This window comes from Phyllobates terribilis, unplaced genomic scaffold (genome assembly GCF_046119375.1).
Source record: "Phyllobates terribilis strain yellow unplaced genomic scaffold, ASM4611937v1 Scaffold_2__4_contigs__length_985480577, whole genome shotgun sequence".
Classification (NCBI taxonomy): Eukaryota; Metazoa; Chordata; class Amphibia; order Anura; family Dendrobatidae; genus Phyllobates; species Phyllobates terribilis.
The window spans coordinates 983,942,049-983,961,892 of record NW_027362762.1 but is presented as its reverse complement, the minus strand read 5'-3'; the positions used below and the strand labels follow the sequence as shown (position 1 = coordinate 983,961,892).

The following is a 19,844-nucleotide window of genomic DNA, read 5'->3' as shown; positions in this document are numbered from 1 at the left end:
CTGTCGACAAACTCAGCGCAGCCTTTTTTCACATCAGCTGCATTTTGTAGCACTAAACAGTCACAGTGCTAGATAATTCTCCCTTCTTTACATAAAAATAATTAAAACAATCAGGCTTCGTCTCCTCCTCCTCTGCGAGCAATACGGCGGATGGCAGGCTGACGTCTCCCTCCCACAGGAAAATTTAACACCTTAAACACTTTTGGTGCATTCTTAAATGATCTTTTCCCCTCTCGACCAATCAGGATATTCATCACATCCTCTCCCTCTCACCTCCTGTCTCTCACACAGGGGAGACTAATTATTTCTGCTCCACGGAAACATTGATTAATCACTACAACTGACAAAAAGATCCTTAACTGTTGTGCACAGCAGAGTCCGGCCGGACCTCCCAGCTGTTCCACTGACTTTTTTTTCACCCCCTCCCGTCGGGGGAAGTCTTTCACGGCTGATGAAAGGAGGAGCCCTTTTGCAGCTTTGCAGCGCTCCGGACACTCGATATATGTATATCTACGTGCGTGCCCTACCCAATCTTCGATCACCTGCCACGACTGAAACTAACAGTGTTCAGTCTCCTAAGGACCTTTGTCAGAAGTTGAGAAAGATTCACACAATATTCACTTGTCAATCCGAGGTGATACTGTTCTGAAAGTAAATAATATCAGACCCCTAATGGGACTACACCCCATATAGTCTCACCTTTGACTATATCCAACCAGGACGTCCGGAGATACTGCAAACAACTACACACCACGTGGAAACCACGCCAAACGGTCAGTAACACTAGTAAAGAACTTGTGCACTTACCGTGGCTTTTTGTGGGGGATGATCAGTCCCAATTCCAATGGGGGAGGCTGAAGGCAAGTCTCTCTTTGTGGACGTCCAGAGGCGGAGAGGCGTCCCTGGTTAGGGATCCGAGTCACGGCACCAGCTGTTGAGGGAGGGCAATAACCCTTCACGGTTGACCAAGTGAGTGTCAAATTATTATGTTGATTGCGCAATCCACAGAACACCAAACGGAGGCAATGCGTGCTCTGAATGGGAGGATTCAAAGAATCTCTGATCCCGTTTATTTTGCTTAGCATTTTCTATTGTTTTGAGTTTATTAATGTCCAATCATCTACAGCCATACTACAGGCTTGAACCAGTGTTAGTACAATTATTACGGTAATACACATATGGTCATATTATCGTTAGTTCGGTGCACGCTGGAAATTTACAAGGTCAATCCTGGCCTAGACTAGTTAGATAACAGGAGCAGAGTGTCTTGCAGAATGTTCTCTTGAGAAAAAGTGTGAGAAAGTTGCATGGGAAAAGAAGGAAAGAATGTATGTTATGCAAGGAGTGATAAGAACATGATTTTAAAGCAAGCAGACAAAATGGAGTTGATCTAGCATGAGTATCAATATGTCCTTTACACTTGGATAGCATGAATATTAATATGTCCTTTACACTATCAGCTGTGTATCCACCAGACTTCTGCACAACACAACTGATGGTCCCAACCCCATTTATAAGGCAAGAAATCCCACTTATTAAACCTGACAGGGCACACCTGTGAAGTGAAAACCATTTCCGGTGACTACCTCTTGAAGCTCATCAAGAGAATGCCAAGAGTGTGCAAAGCAGTCATCAAAGCAAAAGGTGGCTACTTTGAAGAACCTAGAATATAAGACATATTTTCAGTTGTTTCACACTTTTTTGTTAAGTATATAATTCCACATGTGGTAATTCATAGTTTTGATGCCTTCAGTGTGAATGGACAATTTTCATAGTCATGAAAATACAGAAAAATCTTTAAATGAGGTGTGTCCAAACTTTTGGTCTGTACTGTATATAACGTGAATGTAACAGCTGTGACTACAGTGTGTATATATATGTATCCACTATACACACAGCACATACATAATATATATAACTTGTGAATATAACAGCTGTGACTACAGACAGTGTATATATATATTATGTATGTGCTGTGTGTATAGTGGATATATATACCGTTCAAAAGTTTGGGGTAATTTAGAAATTTCATTATTTTTTTTCAATGAAGCTAACATTAAATGAATCAGAAATCCACTCTATACATTGTTAATGTGGTAAATGACTGTTCTAGCTGCAAACGTCTTGTTTTTATTGCAATATCTACATAGGTGTATAGGGGCCCATTTCCACCAACCACCACTCCAGTGTTTTAATGGTACATTGTGTTTGCTAACTGTGTAAGAAGCTAATGGATGTTTTTTGAAAACTTGTGAAACTCGACAGTCTATACTTGTTCTTAGAAATGAAGGCTATGGGGCGTGGCCTGGGCTCTGGCATGGCTGGTCGTGCATGATTTTTGCTCCTGCTCCCAGGCCACGAAAAGTATACAAAAACCCAGCTTACCTTCCATTCCAGCACCTGTAGCCTCCAGTGTCCCCTCTCTACCACCTCGCGGAGACACCAGGTCAAACTTACCCCGGTGACGGCCAGGAGGACAGAGGAAAACGCCACAGAGACTCTTGAGCGGAGTGGCTGGACCTGTGGTGGGGCGCCCGGCCCGATCTGAATCACCTGCGCCTCTGCGGATAAATCGCTGACACGGCGGTGAGCTGCGTAGCCTCAGGAGACCCTGGGTGACTGCCATGGCCGATCCACAGGCAGTTGAAGAAAGCTAGCACGGAGGACGGCTGCGGGGCCTGAGCTGCCGGGTGAGCGAGGGACAGGGGGGCGGTGACGCTTACCTCTCAGAAGGGGAGCGGGAGCTACTGGCGGGTGTGGGAGACTTTGTGCCCACGTCAGTCAGGTGGAGAGCACCAGGTGGGATCCGGTGGTGGGTACCTCTGCCCCCCGTGGAAAGCAATAAGCCGGAGCCATCTTTCCCTGCATAGCTCCGCCCACGAAGCCATAGGAGCGGGAAGGGCGCCATTGCACTGCTGCCACTGTTCCTGTTACCGCTCTCCTCAGCTAGCAAGCTCGGTTAACCCCCAAGCGCCTGGAGAGAAGTTGCTAGTAGCGGGACTGTGCACTCATCAACCCCTAACTGCCCAGTGGGGAAGCAGTCCCCAGTGTCTGCAACATCTATAGGACACAAATATATCCCTGGGGTAGTGATAAACTGCTGGAGGGGAAGAGCTGTGACCTTATTATTGTGCCCCGTTCATATGCAGGCACCAACACTAGTTCAATTTCTCTTATGCACAGCTTCCTTTGCCTGAGTGCTGGTATCCATCAATTTGTGAAGTGAGCGCTCCACCTACTGGAAGAATTGGGTTACTCCATCTCTACACTTTTTTGGGTTTATAATCTCCACAACTATGCCTAAAGCCGTATAAATATGCAGATACAATGAATTTTCTGATGCAACCAAGTGGTGTTTATAATCGCCCGTAATCAGCCGCCTCATGATGGTTCGCACAGATCATAAAATATAGGCAAAAAGCCTTCAACGGCAAACCTCTATAACTCAGTCTAATACACCTAAGGGAGATATGGAAAAAATCCTAAATAAAAATTTGGGATTGTCACAGTCACCAGATAAACAAAAGGTCCGTAGTGAGGCGACTTCTGTGGTTAATGATCACTCTGAAGAAGGCCTGGGTGATTCAGACTGCGGATCCACTTCGGAAGACTCGGCTCCTCTCTCCAGGTCCTATATGAAATCTTTCCTGGAATCTACGGTACAACCCTTGATCAAGGAGCTGTCAGACCTTAGAGCTGATGTAAGACATATAGGGGATAGGGTTGAAACAGTTGAGAACACACAGACGGACTTAATAGACGCCTCTAACACCTTTGGAGATCATATTCTTGTCCAACAGCAACACATCAATTCCGTCTATCTGGCGCTGGAGGACCAGGAGAATAGGAGCCGGAGAAAGAATGTACGTCTTCGCGGCATTCCCGAGTCGTTCGCACCAGAATCCCTTAAAAAGGTGTCCAAAGAGATATTCGCGGCTATACTAGGCACTGAAAGGGTGGACGCTGTTATCATCGAGAGAGTTCATAGAGCTCTTAGACCAAAGCCCAAACTTAATGAACACCCAAGGGATATAATTTGTGGTCTCCTCAGCTATGTCGATACGGCAGCCATTTTGTCTGGAGCAAGGGAAAAATCTCCACTGACGTATGGAGACGTCAATTACCAAATTTTCCAGGATATCTCCCCAACTACGTTGGCCAAGAGAAAAATTCTCAAACCATTGGCAGATGCAGTACTAGGCCAAGGCTTGCGATTCAGGTGGTTATTCCCCTTTGGGGTGGGTATTACTAAGGAGGATCGTCAGATTACCATCCGCACCCTGGAAGACCTGGAGGCTGCCTGGGAACTTTTACAAATGGATCCCGTATCCATTCCTTCATGGATGCCACTCGACATCGGTTTGCCCATCCCACGGCTTGATAAGCCCGAAGATTGGTCGATTAAAAAGAAGTCGGCATCACCAAAGGCCAAAAAGCAAGCAAATAGGCAACAACACACATGAATGTGACTATCACCTTTCTTTTAAGGGGACTCTGTCTGATGAGACAGGTTTATGTAATGGATGTAGATAGAGACTGTTAATCTCAAGGAATCTTGCATCCAATACCTGTTTACATGTCGGTGCTATGGACACTGGGACCGACCGCCTATGCGGTCCTTCTCCCCCTTAGGGGCTTGGGGGTGACGGTGGGGATCCTTGTACTTTTATCTATACCCTAACTCCCCCCCCCCTTTTCTACTCCTTAACCCCGCTCTTCCTATCTATCCCATTTCCCCACCTTCCCTCATCCAGCTGATCTTCCACTTCTCCCCTCCCCCTCCCCTAACCTCGTTTACCAGAAAGCATGGGAGTCCTCGGTCATGGGTCCCCTCTAGTTATAGACACAGACCATGAAAGTGCAGGGCTGCGCTTATCACTTACAGTTCTTTTCTGGCTTATAGCTGACAGTTTAATGTGTACATGTCTCTCTCTTGTTACATGTTAATAACTACTTGAATTATATTTGAACACCACTTGGTTGCCATGAATCTCATCTTCAACAATTGGGTCCATACAATCCCCCCCCTGCGGAAGATGAGATTATCTTTGTTTTTATACATAGTTTTGTTATGAATTTGTTTAATTCCCACTACAGGATTACTTTGCAGGAAGAGGCTACCGATGACTCGTCTGAATATGGCTAGTAGAGCTGGGGAAGGTTCGCTCACTGTGGCGTCTCTCAACACGAAGGGACTGAATAGTCCCGTCAAACGTAGCCAGATCTTGTCCCTTTTGAATAAGGCTTACTCCCAGGTAATTTTTTTTCAGGAAACTCATTTCAAGAAAGGCAGATCCCCCAATATGTCCTTTTCTAGGTACGCAATGTGGTTTCATAGCTGCCTGGGGTCGGCTTCCAAGGGGGTCAGTATAGCTTTTAAGAGGGGACTCTCCTTTACCCTAAAAGATAGCATCACAGACTCAGAGGGCAGATACGTTTTTGTGAAAGGTCTTCTGTTCAATACCCCAATTACATTCGCAAACGTCTATGCTCCAAACCAGGGACAGGTGGAGTGGTTGTCGGACACTTTGGACGCACTCTCACTGTTCATGGAAGGACTATTAATTTTGGGGGGGGGGGGTGACCTTAATTTGACATTACAACCGGACTTGGACTCTTCCTCATGGAAGTCTGCAATTTCTCATAAAGACAGGAGAAAACTGATTAATAAACTACAAACCATTCACTTAATAGATCCCTGGAGATTGGCCCACCCCAATGAAAAGGATTACATGTTTTATTCTTCCCCTCATGACACGTACCACAGAATCGATTATTTATTAGTCCAATCTTTGGCCATTAAACTGATCACTTCTACTTCGATCGGATCCATAACATTATCGGATCACGCCCCGATCTTCCTGTCGATTAAAATAGATTCCCTACCGCGGCTCCCTCCCACATGGCGTTTAAACGAAACACTCTTAGGTAACGCCGACAACGTTTCCCAGATCACCCTTTCATTGCAAAGGTTTTTTAGAGAAAATAAGGTAGACGGGAAACTTACCCCCATGATATGGGAAGCCCATAAAGCCGTCTTAAGAGGGGAACTGATTTCCCTGGGATCACATATAAAAAAGAAAAGAGAAAGAAATTTACTCTCTTTTGCATCAAATCAATGTCATGGAGCGTTTACACAAACAAAAGAAAGCGGACAGCGTCCGAACAGACTTGAGGGATCTGAGAGAAAAACTAAAAGACTTGCTTAACTTGCAAAATGTATGCATGCTGCAAACAAAAAATATATGTACACGGCAACAGAGGTAGCAAACTTACTTCCAGAATGTTAAAGGCACAGAGGGACAAATGCTTCATTAGGCAGATTCGATCGGAGGGGGGAAAGGTAGTCTCGGAGTCTGAGGGAATAGCAGAGGCCTTCTGCACATATTATCACTCCCTATACAATCTAAACCCCCATGACTCCATGTCCGACCCTCCTACAGCACTCCATCGCATACATGACTTCCTATCTACTCTTGCGCTTCCGGAGATCTCCGCTTCAGGACATTCTGTTTTGCTTGCCCCAATCTCCTCTCGAGAGGTAAAGGAGGCACTTTCTTCTATTCCTGGTGGGAAGACCCCGGGTCCGGACGGCTTCCCCATTATATATTATAAGACGTTTGCGGAGGTATTTGTTCCTCATCTGGTTGAATTGTTTAACCTTTTCCTCTGGGGTTCGGTACCCCCACCACAGGCTCTAGATGCACATATTGCTGTGCACCCTGTGCAGCAATTACCACCTCCCTGCTGAATGCGGACCTCAAACTATGGGACAAAATTTTAGCTAATAGAATACATCTAGTGTTGGCCGACCTAGTTCACCCTGATCAGGCTGGTTTTGTTCGTGGAAGGGAGGGAAGGGACAATACTATTAAAGTCTTACAGGCGATTTCTTATGCTAGGCACAATCGTCAGCCGCTCATATTACTTTTCACGGATGCTGAAAAGGCATTCGATCGTATCAGTTGGCGCTATATGGCGTGTGTTCTGCATAGGTTCGCCTTCCCCCCTCCTTTCATAGACGCAATCATGTCTCTGTATACCTTTCCTACGGCCCGGGTCAGGGTGAATGGGACTCTGTCAGCGCCCTTTAATATCACTAATGGCACAAGGCAGGGTTGCCCTCTCTCCCCTTCTTTATTCGTCCTAGCGATGGAATCATTTATCCAAGCAGCCTGAGATTGAGGGGTTGAAGATTAACCATTTGGAGTTGAGGGCGGCTGCCTTTGCGGATGATCTCTTGCTTCTTTTCTCCAATCCCAAAATAGCAGCCCCAAAGATTTTGGAACTCTTCTCCTTGTTTTGAGAACTTTCCAATTTCAAGATTAATCTGGACAAATCGGAGGCCTTGAATATATCCGTGCCTAGAGAGGACGTACAAATTCTAAAGAGCCTTGCCCCTTTAAATGGCAACATCACAAACTTAAATACCTGGGGATATATATAACGGATGATGCCAGTACGCTTTTCCAACACAACTTCTCCCCACTCATAAGACAAACTGAAACTCTCCTGCGCTCCTATGATACCCCTCTCCTGTCCTGGCTCGGCAGGATAAATGTGTTTAAGTCCTTTGTTTTCCCCAAGATTTTCTATGTGATGAATATGATCCCAATCCAATTCCCCATTTCCTTCATACGCTCTCTCAACCAATTAATAGCCAAATTTGTTTGGAAATGCAAAAAAGCCAGACTACCTTTGAAACTTCTGATGCGCTCAAAATGCGGGGGAGGAGCGGGTCTACCTAACCTAACCTTCTATCATCAGGCCATCCTTCTGGCAAACTGGCTAAAATTAATAAGATGGGCGGAGAAGGGTCATGATTCGCACATTGAAATGCAACTCCTGGGAAAACATGCTTTGAAATATTTATGGACAGACTGCCCCCTTCCAAGAGAGGGATTGGGAGACATTCTCCTAGCCACTCTACAAACGAGACGAGCACTGATTCCAATCCGAGCACCAATTTGTAATTTTATAGATAAAATAGCAATAGGGCTTATCCCCTACCTATTCTCCCCGGATTTTATAGACCCCTATGAACTGTGGTCATCCCTACCACAAAAACCCATTTCACATTTGCTACAGGGAAAAATTCCTTGTGTTAACGGTTGGCCATTGGCGGCTGGGAAATGACCCCTCAATCATTTACAACATCTACATGTTGCCCATTATATGAATTTGACCACAAAACTAACTCAAACCCGCACCAAATGGCTCTGGCTGGAGATCCTAACAAAAGTTAATCATCCTGTTCCGAAAATTGTATCTAGACTCTACTCTAATCTCACGAATATGGCAGACGATGCCTTACAGTTATTTTTACACTCCTGGGAGACTGAACTGAATATCCATCTCTCTTCACAAGATAAACAAAAGATATGTCTCAATTCACATGGTTTTTCACGATGTGTGGTGTCCCAAGAAATGGCACACAAATTGCTCTCGCGATGGTACTATACGCCGGATAAACTTCACCATTTGGGGCTAATCAACTCCCCTCAATGCTGGAGGTGTGAGGGTGCGCGAGGCACTTTGTCCCATATCTTCTGGTATTGCCCGGCCCTCCGACAATTTTGGTCTAGGGTTATGGGGGTCATGCGATCTCTCAAACTTTTTGAGACATTTGACGGCTGCGGAGGTGCTCTTATCCCTCCCCACAGATAACTTCCACCCAAAAAAGCATGAATTGGCCCCACTGATGCTAGGGGCGGCAAAACATCTGATAGCCCTTAAATGGAAACAGCAAACCCCACCGACGCTAGAAGAATGGAAATGTAAAATGAGAGCTATTCAGGTTAGAAGAACTGACAAGTTGGGACTCTCTGACCCATAACAAGTGTAGCGTCTGCATCCCTGCCTCCTGCTAGGCAGGGACGCTGTTCCCCTCACCTCGCTGCTACGTGCCCGACGGCTTCCTCCCGCTCTGCTTGCAGCGCCCGCTCTCCCCCGGTCACTGTGCTTAGGGCGCGCGCGCGCGCGCTCCCTCTCTCTTAAAGGGGCCGCGCGTGCCGCCCTAAGGAGTCCCCGGCCAATGGCCGGAGGATCCCTCCATATATTAGGCACCTCCTCCAAAATGGAGGTGCCCGAGCAATGTTGTTGCACTGTTCACTACTCTGCTTCAGCCCTCAGGTCCCGCTTCCAGTTACCTGCCAGTATCCTGCCAGTTTGCTGTCTGATACCAGCCTGTTATCCACTTACCTGCTTGCTAGCCTGAGGTCCGACGGTCTGCCTTCCAACACCTGTCAGTCTGTCTATGGACCAGCTTGCCCGCTCACCTGGGAGCGTCCACCTGCTACCTGCTTGCTAGTCTACCTGGAGGCTCTGCCGTCACGTGCTGTGACCACCTACCCGTTCAGAGACTCTTGCCCGCTCACCTGGGAGCGTCCACCTGCTACCAGCCTGTTAGCCTACCTGGAGGCTCAGCCGTCACATGCTGTGACCACCTGCTTATCTAGAGACTCTCGCCTGCTCACCTGGGAGTGCTCATCTGTTACCTGCCTGTTAGCTTACCTGGAGGCTCCGCCGTCACTTGCTGTGACCACCAGCTTATCCAGAGACTCTCGCCTGCTCACCTGGGAGCACTCATCTGCTATCTGCCTGCTAGCCTACCTGGAGGCTCAGCCGTCACAGGTCGTACCTACCCTTTTCCCAGAGACTGTCCCAGTCACTTGCTGTGACCTCCGGCCCGTTTACCCAGAGACTGTCCCGGTCACTTGCTGTGACCTTCTGCCCGTTTACCCAGAGACTGTCCCGGTCACTTGCTGTGACCTCCTGCCCGTTTACCCAGAGACTGTCCCGGTCACCTGCTGTGACTATCTGCCTGCCTGCCCTGGTCGCCACCCGCTTCCTTACAAGGACCGCCCCCTTGTATAAGTTGCTCAGAGGTTCCGCCTCCCAGACCCGTTACAGTTTGCTCGGGCCATGGAACCCGGTGGCGCCCAAGCTCTTTCGCTCTCGGACCTTTGGCATGAACTGTCCCGACAGAGGTCCCAACAGGAGTCCATCCTGGGTCACCTGCGGAATGTCAATTCTCGCCTGGACACTTTAACTGCTCCACCAGAAACCACCGCTAGTGTCATGACTCGCAGCCCGGCTGCTCCGCTACCCACCAATACCATAGTATCCTGCTCTGGAATCCGGCTATCTGCACCTCCTCGCTTCGGAGGCGACCCCGCTCAAGCTCGGGGCTTCATTAACCAGTGCACCCTGCACTTTGAACACCAGTCCCACCAGTTTAATTCCGACTGGGCCAAAGTAGCCTTCATCATGTCCCATCTGACGGGGGAGGCACTGGCTTGGCTAAATCCTCTATGGGAGAGAGGAGATCCCCTGGTGTCCGACCTGCCAGTCTTTCTCACGACTTTCCGGAAGGTCTTCGACGAACCCGGACAGAAGACCTCATCCGCCTCATCTCTGCTACGCCTCCGTCAGGGGAGTCTCACCGTGGGCCAGTATGCCATACGGTTCCGTACCCTTGCTTCGGAGCTGGCCTGGGATAACGACGCCCTGGTGTCCGTCTTCTGGGAGGGTCTGTCCGGCCGTATCAAAGATGAGCTCGCCGGTCGGGACATTCCTACCTCTCTCGACGACTTAATAATACTTGCCACCCGGATTAACATCCGGTTCCAGGAGCGCGCCAAAGAGGTCACCCATGAGAGGAGGTTTCCACGTCTAGCTCCTACTTTCCAGAGACCCGTCACTCCCTCTGTTACTTCTCAGGCACCTGAGCCTATGCAGGTCGACCAGACCAAGATGGTCAAGACCCGTCAAGACTTACGTCGTGCCGAGGGGAGTTGTTTCTACTGTGGCAGTAAGGAACACCGGATCCGTTCCTGCCCAGAGAGGTCGGGAAACGCCTGTGTCTAGGATCGCTCAGAGAGGTCGCCCTAGACAAAAGTAAACCCTCTCCTTCCCTTATGTTGTCTGTCTCTATCTTCTGCGGAGAGAACCGCTATTTCGAACTGGCTCAACTTGACTCAGGAGCTGCTGGAAATCTCATCTCCCAATCCCTGGTAGAGAAATACCGCATTCCCACCAAACCTCTGGCCGTACCTTTGTCTGTCGCCGCCGTGGATGGGGGCCTCTTACCACATCCCATCCAACTCATCACCGAATCTCTGACACTACAGGTGGGAATGCTGCATTCTGAGAACATCTCTTTTCATGTTCTGCCTGGACTCTCTCACGCACTATTGCTTGGCCTGCCTTGGCTCCAGAAACATGCACCCGTACTTGACTGGCAGACCGGAGAGGTCCTTCGCTGGGGGCAGGACTGCCACAAGACTTGTCTAGTTCCCGTTCGTCCTGCCCGTCCTTCTCCTACCCCAGCCAATCTGCCCGGTCTTCCGGTTCCCTATTGGTCTTATGCGGATGTCTTCAATAAAAAAGAAGCAGAGACTTTGCCTCCTCATAGACCATACGATTGCCCAATCGACCTGTTGCCCAGCTCTACTCCTCCCCGTGGACGAATCTACCCTTTGTCCGCTGCAGAGACCCGGTCCATGTCTGAATATATTGAGGAGAACCTGGCCCAGGGATTTATCTGGAAATCTACCTCCCCGGCGGGAGCAGGCTTCTTCTTTGTCAAAAAGAAGGACGGCTCACTTCGTCCATGCATAGACTATAGGGGCCTAAACCAGATTACTGTGAAGAATAAATACCCCCTTCCGCTGTTATGATCTGCTACAGAAACTAAGGAAAGGCAGGAGATCTGTCCCTACAATAGAACTAAACTAGATCCCTACGATGTAACGGGGAACCTGATCCTACGATCAGACCCGCTAAAGTCCTCGGCTAGTCTGAACGCAGACCTATAGATGTGGGGGAGGGATCCCTACAAGATCTAGGGACTGGGATAAGTTTGGACACCTCCTAGGAGAAATAGTAGCAGTCAAAGACAAACACACAACAAAAAGCATAGAGGTCCGAAGACCTAGCAAAACTAACAGAGAACGGCAATAGAGCAACAAGCTAGCTCAACAGAAGTAAATACAAATGAAGTCCAGCAAAGCCAGGAGGGCAGAGCCGGATTAAATAGGCAAAATGGTCATGTGACCAGCAAACTAAAAAAAACCTAACAGGAGAGTTGTAACAGTACCCCCTCTTCTAAGAGGATCCTCCGGATCCCCTAGGCCCAGGCTTACCAGGAAATCTCCTGTGAAACGCTCGGACAAGTCTGGGGGCAGAAACATCATCTGCCCTCACCCATGAGTTATCCTCAGGTCCGAAACCCTTCCAAGCGACGAGATACTGCAAACTCCCTCTATACCGTCTAGAATTTAGGATGCGGGAAATTTCATATTCCCCGTCCTCCACCACCGGAGGAACAGTGGCAGAGGCGTCACCATCCGACACATCAGCTTTTTTCAACAGAGAAACATGAAACACCGGATTAATCCTCCAGGACGTAGGAACCTCCAGCCTAACAGCAGATTGGTTAACTATCTGAAGTACCTTAAAGGGCCCTACGAACTTGGGACCCAATTTTTTAGAAGGAATCCTCAATCGCAGATTCTTAGAGGACAACCAAACCATGTCACCAACAGCAAACAAAACCTCTTGCCGTTTCCTATCAAAGTACCTCTTAGATTTTTTGTTAGCCTCCTGAAGATTACCACGCACATCCGTCCAAACTCTCTCCAAATCACCGGAAAAACTCTCCTCCTCAGGCACAGCCAAAACCAATTTGGAAAATGACCCAAAAGACGGATGTCTCCCAGAACAACAAAAAAAAGGCGAACACCCAGCAGAAGAGGATGTATGGTTGTTAAGAGCAAATTCAGCAAGTGGCAGAAACTCAGACCACCCCTCTTGATTGTCTGCCACAAAACAACGCAAGAACTGCTCAACATCCTGGTTCTTCCTTTCTGTCTGGCCATTAGACTCAGGATGATATCCGGATGAAAACGACAAATGAACTCCCAACCTGTCACAAAAGGCACGCCAAAAAACAGCCATGAACTGAGGTCCCCTATCAGAAACAATGTCAGTAGGAACACCATGTAGTCTGACAATCTCCTTGACAAAGGCCTTAGCGAGTGTCTTAGCGCAAGGCAGTTTGATGAAGGGAACCAAGTGACACATCTTGCTAAAACGGTCCACGACCACCCAGATGACCGTGAAACCTTCAGAGGGAGGAAAGTCAGTAATAAAGTCCATAGCCAGATGTGTCCAAGGTGCACTAGGAACCTCCAGAGGGCAAAGCAATCCCGCAGCAGGAGCATGCGAAGACTTGGATCTTGCACACACAATACATTGGCGCACCCACTTAATGACTTCCTTCTGCCATCCAGGCCACCAAAAACTGCGACCCACAAGTCTCTTGGTCTCAGAAATTCCTGGATGACCTGCCAACCGAGACTCATTACACTCAACAAACAAATCTCTCCTAAAGGTCCTAGGCACAAACAACCTCCCATGGGGAGTGTTAGATGGGGCATTCTCCTGTGCTTTAAGAATCTCATCCTCCAAAACGGAGTCCAAAGCAGCAATCACAACACCTTCTTGTAAAATGCTCTCCTCCTCCTCCTCAGCACCGACCATGGGAGAAAAGCTGCGAGACAAAGCATCCGCTTTAACATTCTTGGTACCAGGGATGTAAGTAACGGAAAAATTAAACCGCGAGAAAAAAAGTGCCCACCTAGCCTGACGGGCATTCAAGCGCTTGGCAGCATCAAGATAGATCAGATTTTTATGATCAGTGAAAACCTGAACGGGAAATTCAGCACCTTCCAAGAGGTGACGCCAGTGTTCAAATGCGAGTTTAATCGCCAGCAATTCCCGATTACCAATATCGTAATTAAGTTCAGTCTCGGAAAATTTTTTTGAAAAAAAGGCACAGGGATGTACTCCATCCTTGTTTTCCTGAGACAACACCGCACCAACCCCCACCGAAGAAGCATAAACCTCAACCAAAAACGGCTTAGTCACATCAGGCTGCATAAGGATGGGAGCAGAGGTGAACCTCTCCTTTAAAAACACAAAAGCTTCAATGGCCTCAGAAGTCCACTGAGCCGCATTAGCACCTTTCCTGGTGAGATCGGTCAGTGGTTTGACAATAATAGAAAATTTTTTTATGAATTTTCTGTAATAATTGGCGAAACCCAAAAACCTCTGTATCGATTTCAAACCAATAGGCCTAGGCCATTCCTGCACAGCCTGAACCTTCACAGGGTCCATCTCAAAACCTTCACTGGAGACAATGTAGCCCAAAAAACTAATTCTCTGTACAGCGAACTCACATTTCTCCAGCTTAGCAAAAAGCGAATTGTCCATTAATAACTGTAATACCTCACGTACGCTCCGCCAATGAGACTCCAGATCCGGCGAATAAATCAAAATGTCATCCAAATACACAACCACATCTTTGCCGATTAAAGGTCTAAGGATGTCATTAATAAGATTCTGAAAAAATGCTGGAGCATTGGTGAGACCAAAAGGCATAACCAGATTCTCAAAATGACCCACAGGAGTGTTAAAAGCAGTCTTCCATTCGTCACCCTCCTTCATGCGCAACAAATTGTATGCCCCCCGGAGATCAATTTTAGAGAACCACTTGGCCCCCACTAACTGGATAAACAAGTCAGGAATCAATGGCAGTGGGTAAGGATTGCGTACAGTAATTTTATTAATCTCACGAAAGTCCAGACAAGGACGTAAACCGCCATCTTTTTTTTTCACAAAAAAAAAACCAACAGCCACAGGAGACTTGGAAGGCCTAATGTGACCAGCGGCCAAGCTTGTCTGTATGTATTCCTCCAAAGCCTTTCTCTCAGGAATAGTAAGATTAAATAAACGACTCTTAGGAAGAGTCGCTCCAGGGACAAATTCAATGGTACAATCATAGTCTCTATGGGGAGGCAAAACCTGCGACTCCTCCTCAGAAAAAACTCTCCAAAAATCCTGAATAGGTACAGGTAATTCCCCTCTATCCACAGCAGCAATGTGCCCGTTACAACACTTGTCATAACACTTAGGGCTCCAGGACTTAATTTCATTGGTAGACCAATCCAGTACAGGATTGTGCAATTTTAACCAGGGTAACCCCAATATTACTGGAGAAGGCAAATTATCCAATACCACCAAATCCAAATTCTCTTGATGAATACCATTAATAGTGAGGGGAAATTCACAGACCTTGTGAGTAACACTCTTCAAGAGAGAGCCATCGACAGAAACCACAGCAATAGGGGATGACAAAGTTTTAGGTTCTAATATAAGTTTTTCCAAGAATCCCCCATCAATCACATTCAGAGTAGAACCACAATCCACAAATACCCGAAATTCAATTAATTCATCCTGAGCAGCAGTAGTGGCAGATAGGAATACCCCCTTAGAATTTAAACAGGCAATAAGAGCATGACTGACCTTTTTTTTTTCTTTCTTCTTACGAAGCACACAGCTCTTAATAAAATGACCAGAACTTCCGCAATAGAAGCACAAGTCTTCAGAAAGTCGGCGGTCTTTTTCCTGAGAGCGGGGTGCCATCGCCCCAATTTCCATCGGCTCTCCATTGTCAGCACAGAACCTCTCAGGACTCGAAGCTGACATAGCAGAGGATTTGCTCTCATTAACCCTTGCACGCAGTCTCCTGTCCACCCGTATAGCTAATTGCATTGCCTCCTGCAAGTTTCCAGGTGTGGGATAAGCAATCAGTAAATCCTTAACCCTTTCACCTAGGCCTGCAAGAAACAAGCTTTTCAAAGCTGAATCGTTCCACCCTACCTGGGCAGACCACCGACGGAAGTGAGAACAAAATTTTTCCACATTACCTGATCCCTGCCTCAAACGTCTTAATTCAGACTCAGCAGATGAGACACGATCAGGATCATCGTACAACAAACCCAAAGCAGAAAAAAAACTATCCACTGAACTAAAGCACGGATCACTAGGATGGAGAGAGAAGGCCCATCCCTGAGGATCTTTGCGCAAAAGTGACATTATGAACCCTATGCGCTGTGATTCATCACCAGAGGATCCGGGTCTCAAACGAAAATATAATAGACAAGCATTTTTAAAAGAAAAATAATCTTGTTGTTCGCCAAAAAATAAATCAGGCAGACGTAACTTGGCTCCACAAAATGTGCTCCAGGGCAGCTACTCACGTGTTGTTGGAGCTTGGTCACCTCCAGAGAGAGTCCCTGCAAGCGTTGAGCCAAATCTTGCACCGAGATCATGATGGAAAACTGGAGGTCTTTCCCCAGAGAAAATCCTTTCCCTTCATTCTTTTTTTTTTTTTTTTTATGGCTGGACTTACTGTTATGATCTGCTACAGAAACTAAGGAAAGGCAGGAGATCTGTCCCTACAATAGTACTAAACTAGATCCCTACGATGTAACGGGGAACCTGATCCTGCGATCAGACCCGCTAAAGTCCTCGGCTAGTCTGAACGCAGACCTATAGATGTGGGGGAGGGATCCCTACAAGATCTAGGGACTGGGATAAGTTTGGACACCTCCTAGCAGAAATAGTAGCAGTCAAAGACAAACACACAACAAAAAGCATAGGGGTCAGAAGACCTAGCAAAACTAACAGAGACCGGCAACAGAGCACCAAGCTAGCTCAACAGTAGTAAATACAAATGAAGTCCAGCAAAGCCAGGAGGGCGGAGCCGGATTAAATAGGCAAAATGGTCATGTGACCAGCAAACTAAAAAAAACCTAACAGGAGAGTTGTAACACCGCTCATTCCTGAATTATTCGACCGTCTGAGGGGGGCTAGAATCTTCACCAAACTGGATCTCCGTGGGGCGTATAACCTGGTCCGTATCCGTCAGGGGGATGAATGGAAGACGGCATTCAACACCCGGGACGGCCACTATGAGTACCTCGTGATGCCCTTCGGTCTCTGTAACGCTCCTGCCGTCTTTCAAGAGTTGGTCAATGACATCTTCCGTGATCTTCTCTACTCCTGCGTGGTGGTGTACCTGGATGACATCTTGGTCTTCTCTCCGGATCTTCCTACTCACCGGAGGGACGTTCGTCAGGTCCTGCTCAGGCTCAGGCAGAACCATCTTTACGCTAAATATGAGAAGTGCATCTTTGAGCAGACCTCTCTTCCATTTCTGGGCTACATAATCTCTCAGACAGGGCTACAAATGGATCCTGAGAAACTGTCTGCCATCCAGAAGTGGCCCCGACCAGAGGGGTTGAAGGCTATTCAGCGGTTCCTGGGCTTCGCCAACTATTACCGCCTGTTCATACCGCACTTCTCTTCCCGGACCGCTCCTATCTCTGCGCTCACCCGTAAAGGTGCGAACCCCAGAGAATGGCCGCCCGAAGCAGAGGAGGCCTTTCTTTCCTTAAAACAGGCCTTCTCCTCCGCCTCGGTGCTGCATCGTCCGGACGGCAACAAACTATTCTTCCTTGAAGTTGACGCCTCCTCCTCCGGAGCTGGGGCGGTACTAACCCAAAAATCATCTTCCGGAAGAAAGGTAACCTGCGGCTTTTTCTCTAAACTTTTCTCCTCTTCTGAGCGCAATTATTCTATAGGAGACCGAGAATTGTTGGCCATTAAGATGGCACTAGAGGAGTAGCGTTACCTGCTCGAAGGGGCTCTTCACCCGGTAATAATTTACACTGACCACAAGAACTTGGCATATCTCCAGAGCGCCCAGAGATTTAACCAGCGCCAAGCCCGGTGGTCTTTGTTTTTTGCCCGCTTTGATTTCATTCTTCATGTTTGCCCGGCTGACAAAAATATCAAAGCTGACGCCCTGTCCCGATCCTTTCTGGTGTCTGATCTTGAGGAGGAGCCTAAACACATCATCGATCCCGCCAGAGTAATGCAGGTAGCCCCCGTGGGCCTAAATAGTCTCCCTCCCGGTAAGACGTTCGTAACGGTGTCCGATCGGGAGAAGATTCTACACTGGGGTCACTCGTCTAAACTAGCTGGCCACGGCGGGCAGAAAAAGACCCTCCAGCTCATTACCCGGCACTACTGGTGGCCTACCCTGCACAAGGACGTAATAGACTTTGTTTCTGCCTGTGTGTCCTGCGCCCGCAACAAAGTTCCGAGACATCTACCTGCCGGCCGCCTTCTCCCTCTGCCTGTACCTGCTGCTCCGTGGCAACATATAGCTATGGACTTCATAACAGATCTCCCCGTCTCTGCCGGTTGTACGGTCATTTGGGTGGTCGCTGACCGCTTTTCCAAAATGGCTCATTTCATTCCCCTGCCAGGGCTCCCGTCTGCACCCGAGCTAGCTAAGGACTTTATCCGCCACATCTTCCGTCTCCATGGTCTGCCTCTCCACATCGTGTCGGATCGTGGGGTTCAGTTCACCTCACGCTTCTGGAGAGCCACATGTAAACTGCTCGACGTCACCCTGGACTTCTCCTCCGCTTACCACCCACAGTCCAATGGTCAAGTGGAGCGGATCAATCAGAATCTGACCAGTTACCTCCGGCACTTCGTTAATGCCCACCATTCTGATTGGGTGGATCTCCTACCATGGGCCGAGTTCTCTTATAACAATCACGAGAGCGAATCTTCCTCTAAATACCCGTTTTTTGTAGTCTTCGGTCAGCATCCTCGGATCCCTTTTCCTGTCTCCACCTCTGTGGACAACCCGGCCGCGGAATCTCTCGTTAGCAAATTTTCCTCCATTTGGGAAAGTACCCGATCCGCACTCCTTCAGTCGTCCGAGCGGATGAAGAGACACGCTGACAAAAAACGCCTGGATTCCCCACAATTTCGTCCCGGAGATAAAGTCTGTCTCTCATCCAAATATGTCCGGCTCAAGATTCCTTCCTATAAGCTGTGACCACCTGCTTATCCAGAGACTCTCGCCTGCTCACCTGGGAGCGCTCATCTGTTACCTGCTTGTTAGCCTACCTGGAGGCTCCGCCGTCACTTGCTGTGACCACCAGCTTATCCAGAGACTCTCGCCTGCTCACCTGGGAGCACTCATCTGCCTGCTAGCCTACCCGGAGGCTCAGCCGTCACAGGTCGTACCTACCCTTTTCCCAGAGACTGTCCCGGTCACTTGCTGTGACCTCCGGCCCGTTTACCCAGAGACTGTCCCGGTCACTTGCTGTGACCTCCTGCCCGTTTACCCAGAGACTGTCCCGGTCACCTGCTGTGACTATCTGCCTGCCTGCCCTGGTCGCCACCCGCTTCCTTACAAGGACCGCCCCCTTGTATAAGTTGCTCAGAGGTTCCGCCTCCCAGACCCGTTACAACAAGTTTGGGAAGATTTGGGCCCCGTGGATACAATATGCGGGGTGACGTCGCTTCCCCGTCCCTGAGTGTGTGGGGGACGCCACACTGGTTGACTGAGTGGCCAACCACCATTGGGTGTTGTGGGTGGCAATACTAACCTCTCATATATACTGCCAAATCCTGCAAGGTGACCCGGGGGCACGCTGCCCTATAGAGTGATTGCTTGATGGGGAACGGGTATTTCGGATCTCTCTTATGTATACTCAAAGTCGGTATACCTCAAGAAATGGTTTAATTTCAAGAACGCGCTAATATATTACTGATACTCTCCTGTAATTGGGAATGTTTTGTTTTGTTTCGTTTTGCATTATCTCTTAGAAAATTGTTAAATTCTGTATTTACTGTATCATAACTGTGTAATGCAGTGAGTATGTTTTCTCTATTAGTGGAACCAATATGTGCTTCTGTGTTACATAGTATTTCTGCTTTGATTCTAAATTTAAAATAAAGAATTGGAAGAAATGAAGGCTATTCCATTCGAGAAGTTGCCAAGAAACTGAAGATTTCCTACAACGGTGTGTACTACTCCCTTCAGAGGAGAGCACAAACAGGCTCTAACCAGAGTACAGTCATGGCCAAAAGTATTGAGAATGAGACAAATAGTAATTTTTGCAAAGTTT

At 48.0% G+C, this 19,844-nt stretch overlaps 1 long non-coding RNA gene across 1 annotated transcript in view; it reads left to right on the top strand.

The window, feature by feature from the left end:
- The first annotated feature begins 456 nt into the window (after positions 1-456).
- LOC141241959 (uncharacterized) overlaps positions 457-19,844 on the top strand; it is a 36,054-nt gene continuing 16,666 nt past the window's right edge. Inside the window, exon 1 of the long non-coding RNA XR_012306620.1 lies at positions 457-773. This is a non-coding gene — a long non-coding RNA (uncharacterized lncRNA). The remainder of the gene's footprint in view (positions 774-19,844) is intronic.